Raw genomic sequence first — 5,339 nt, 5'->3', positions numbered from 1 at the left:
CTGATTCGCGAGTCACCCGATCCGAGTTGACTTTCGATCCATTCGGAGCGTGATGATACCCATAGGTTTGAAGATATTTGTCGGTTCGTTAGCGCCCGTCTGCCGACCCAGTAGTACCTGACGGGTCGGGGTTCTGACGCTCGCACTCATTAAGTTACGGAAGCTAACACTGCAGACCAATTTCCCTTGTCCCGTGGCAATTAGTTTGTCGAGGGGGTGGCGACGGAAGGGGGGCGGACGGGGACGGACGGGGGATGACCCACCCGCTTGCAGCTCGACAGACTGGTCAAATCAACAAGTAACACCTTTTAAAAGTCATCTCAAAGTGAAGGATCGCCCGAGGTAAATTAAAATAGTCACCCCTGCCGTCCGATCTGCAATAGCAAAGCGCCCGTCAATCGCAAAGGGTGAGAAACCACGTCGAAATATAGAATGAATCGGAAGTTTACTATCTGATTATGTTGACATATGTACCCTTAGGAGGGTATTAGTACGAGTATATCCATAAATGTGAGATAACCAATACACACATGCATACATACACAGTCGTATATTAAAAGTACGAACGAACAAATAAATTATCAAATGATAAAAATAAATGAGTAAACGGACGTGGCGATCTCGCACACGAATATCTGGTACTTGAATTTATATTAGCATGATAGTTCGCGTGGATGACTCTTGGTGGGTGGAATTTTCGAGTGTCTAGATCGCCATGTGCGAAATTGTCATCAAACCGTGTTTTATTAAATAAGCCGGAGCAAAAAATGCGAATTTTAAATTTCCCACGATGGACTTCGTATGAAAAGTCAAAACTAATCATAATCGACCCAATTAAACTGCAATAGGTGACTATTGAGCGTTTATTTTTCGTAAATACAGTAAAAAAAATCAAAATTAAAATACTTTTTCGTGATTTTTGTCGAGATAAATAGATTGATTGGAGTTTACATAACATTGTTTCAATGAATTTTTTTATTAAACTGTCCTATGATACGTCGTAGTAAGTTCTCCACTAGGTCCACCGTGAGGAATCCAAAATTCACACTTTTTAATCCAGCCTAATGTAGAAATCCTTCTTTTTACGAAGGCCCATCCCCACCCTCTGGGTAACGGGCGCAGAAACAATGATCAGTACACGGTCTTGCAGTGCGCAGATCTTTTCCATTGATCAGGAGTAGGTCTTCGTAAATTAACCAGCAATGTAGACCAATGGTTATCATGTAATACTTTCGATTGATTGGTTTAAATTATTTCGATTGGATTCTATTCTTGGTTTTGTTGCTAGAAAGACCTTGGATATTATCTGATTTCATTGGAAATGTTTTCAACAAATTGGCAATTCTGTCATATTTCTCGCAAAATTTGAGTTTACAGCGTCTTCTAATTTGTTGACATTTAAAATGCTGTAAAAATTTGTACACATGTATGTATGATGATTGTAATATCTATGATGATTATAATTGATAATAATATATAATTGATAATTGATAATAATATCTATGATGATTGTAATGTTTGATTATCGATGTTTATAATTGGCCCTGAATAATATTTATGTACAACATTGACCATAGATATCATATTAATTAAATAAAAATAAAATGGGTGTATACCTGTATAACTAAAAAAAAAAAAAAAAATGAAACGGCCTCTAAATACAGTATTTTTATCTCGCGACAGCGTATTTTCTGTCACGACAATGTACCTACTACATGTGTAATAGACAATAGTAGATGATTGCATAAGGTATGCTAATCATGTATGAAAATCGGGCTCGAATAATATTACAATCGTCCAATATATTACATTGATCACTAATACAGTTTCAATGTATTTGTATTTATTTCTTCTACACGTGTAACCTCCCCAATAGATACACAATAATAGGAATAAGTTATGCCATTTACATATACATACATATTTACATACATATGTTGCGCTTAATCGAAATTTTCAATATGTATGTATGTATGAGTCCGATTCTGGCAACAATCACCACACTAGCTCAGACTGAGACGAGTTTTCGTAGGGCCGTTTCGAGCATTAAGTTTAATAACTCGGGTCGTTTGAAGTGTCTTTGCTACGCGACTGGGGTCTTTGAATCAAATTAGGTGTACCGTGCCGGATGGGACACTTAAGGGTTAAGCGCACGTGTGTGTGTGTATGTGTGTTATAAGTTTGGTCATTAAACACCTAGACGACCGGCGACGAGCACTTCAAATTTGTCTTATGAATATTGCACGTGCCCCTAACTCCTCTTTTCCCTCAACACCTTAACGCTATGCGAAGGGTTCACTTGTGGATTATTTTACACAGTAGAAGTGTGTAAACCGGTAGAGGTTTTGATCGATGAGAATTTATTTATTTATTTAAAGTTTGGACCGTTGTAGCATTACATTTATGATGGAGTGCATACAAAATGTAATGCGTCCAAGTACAAATACAATAATTGATTTTCATATATTATACATATATGTTACGGTGATTTCATACTAGCAGTGAAAGTATACTTTAACTTGCGTCATAGACAATTCTGAATACTTTACATTTATTTCTGATACTTTTATTAATGTTGTGTCTTATTTTTCTACCCCCAACAAAAGTTCAATACCTTTTTCAGTGTAGAAATATTAAATTATAATTACATCAGAAGTCAAATTTGATGAAGCTAGACCATTTTTTTAAGCTATTTGATGAAGCTTTAAATTTGATGAAGCTGAACCAATTTTTTAAGCTATTGATGAAGCTAGACCAAGTTTGCCTAAATACAGCTTCATATAGGGACAGTTTGATTCCTCAATGGTATACCCTATTTTTCACAAATTGGACAGTCCTCAGTTCTTTCTTTCAATAGATGCTGTTATGATGTAGCATTCAAGTTGACAGTATGTTTTCAATGTTCTGATTTGTGTGATAGGCTTTCACCGACTGATTTGGCAAAAGTATACATACTTCTAAGTATAATGTCACTGGCAATACAGATTCACTGTAACATACATACATATATAAAAATCTAGAAAGATAAGTCAGAGGACTCGAAGATTGGATTTCGATGTTTTAATTATATTTTAGCTACAAATATGTAAATAGCATTATTAATATTTTTCGAACAGTTTTCTTATATTATATTATCTCAGGAATTTGATGTCAGACTAAGGATCACCAATCAAAAATATGAAATATTGAAAAATATCAGTGGATACATAAAGGCAAATCGTTGTTGTCGCAGACGTATTGAAGTCCAACTTTCTTTACAATATAAAAGAAAGGCATTTCGGGCAAAAAATAAAACGCTGTGTCTTCATCGATAAGGTCGGAAATTTTAGTAAACATAGTTATTGTTTAAACCCAAGTCATTTGTGCTCGACCATCGGCTACTAGTGTTGATACAAAGCGATGCACCGCCATAAAACTACGCAGTTTTATTGGCTTTTAAGTTTCGCTGGGGAAAGCTGCCTATGATATTTTCAAAACCCATTTTTTTTTGTTCGACTTTCTTTGTGAAATGCCGCCTCGTGCACTTTTATATTGTCCCTGTGACGTTTAAGAAAAACGTAATATACAACACCCGAGAGGGTGTATAATTTTTTTTGTCTGGATGGATCACGGAGATTATACACAGAACGGATGGATACAAATTTGTCGTTTTTAATTTTCGAATTTACCTTGTGCGTTCGAATAATTCGAGTGGATGCTCAAGACGAAGGCGGCCCGAAGGATGTTATCAAATAAACGAGAAACCACTTGCTGTAATTGACTCTTCAGATATGTATTTCGCTCTTGAAGAAACCCTCCTTTGTTTGCATACCAGCGTCATATCAAAATATTTACTATAACAAAGAAATATCTTTATACATGAGTATATTTATGTGGAAACATTATATGAATGTATTTATGAGAGTATAGAGAGGCAAATTCGAGGATTTTCTTACTGCGAGTATATGTAGTATCGTATATTTTAAATTGCTAAAAGTACGAGTACATACATATAGCAAAATATAAGAAAAGTTAATTTCATCTTCACCTTAGAAAATGGTTACTATGTTTGATTGAAAAAATATGTAATTACTCTTTCGTCTTTTGTTTTCTTTATAAAAACATAATATTTTCAAATATTCAAAAACAAAATTATATTTTATTTGATAGTTTGTTACTAAATTATTTTGTATATTTTAAAAAATCATATTTACTTTATGACATTCGAGGTGATGCTTCCGTCATCATTATTTCTACCTTCTACTACATTTTTTTTTTGTGAGAACACATACATATGTATATGTATGTGGTGCCTTTTTCATGTACGAGTAAGTACATATTTTCCTTTCGTTCCATGCATATTTGGAAAGATGTACATATGTATGTATTATACATATGTTATTTCCAAACATCTCTGGTTACCGACGAAGTGTCTTACCAGTTGTAATATTACATACGTTATCTGGCGTTTTAATTCTTATTCGAATACAAATTAACAAATATGTACATAGATACATATACAAATGTATGCGTCTAGAGGTGAAAATATAGTGCCAACGCTCGCCAGTAATTATGTACATATATACATACATATACATACATACATACATATGTATTAGCTTTGACTATCCAGATTTTTTTACAGAATGCTTTAGGATTCAATATTGCGTTAATATTACTTACTATTGCGATAACCCCCGAGAATGTATTCGACTCAAATTATCAGTCGTGAAGTTTTAACGAAAAGTACTACTGTGAGTAAAATACATCAAAACCAGGTCGTACAGAAAGCCTAGGCTCTAAATATAAATCATATTAAAAAAGTGGTTGAAAGAAACGGAATACATATTGACTGATTGTGATCAGACAGATTGTAAATTGTGTCATACGAAACGACTACGTGGGATAGATGAAACATATTTTAACTAGTCAAAATATATTAAAAGTGTTAATAAACTATGACTATAATATATGTATGTACATATATGGAAGATAGATTTTTAACAAATATAAAAAAGTACTCCCCGGCGGGGAATCGAACCCCGGTCTCCCGCGTGACAGGCGGGGATACTGACCACTATACTACCGAGGATATGTTATACCTGTCTTTGAATACTAACATAATTACGCTTTGTTTACATATATATATACTGTAACATATACAATTACAATCTACATATCCCATAGTAGTGATTATTACAATATCGTGCCAAATATACATACATATGTATGTATAGCATTTAACCATCAATTATTTCTATGAACTATGTACATATATGAGTATTCTTCATGCTAATTTTCGTATATTGAGGTGAGGTGAGACGGTTACCCATCCTCCTATGGGGTACTATGGAGACAAA

The 5,339-nt window shown here is 34.2% G+C and overlaps 1 non-coding gene across 1 annotated transcript; it reads right to left on the bottom strand.

Annotated features, from left to right (window-relative positions):
* Positions 1-4,999: 4,999 nt before the first annotated feature.
* On the bottom strand, positions 5,000-5,071 carry TRNAD-GUC (transfer RNA aspartic acid (anticodon GUC)). Its single transcript has one exon. It is a non-coding gene; the product is annotated as a tRNA-Asp (tRNA).
* Between the last annotated feature and the right edge of the window lie 268 nt (positions 5,072-5,339).

Source organism: Arctopsyche grandis, chromosome 9 (genome assembly GCF_051622035.1).
Source record: "Arctopsyche grandis isolate Sample6627 chromosome 9, ASM5162203v2, whole genome shotgun sequence".
In the NCBI taxonomy this organism is placed as follows: Eukaryota; Metazoa; Arthropoda; class Insecta; order Trichoptera; family Hydropsychidae; genus Arctopsyche; species Arctopsyche grandis.
Note: the sequence above shows the minus strand (reverse complement) of the source record. Positions and strands in the feature narration are given on the sequence as shown.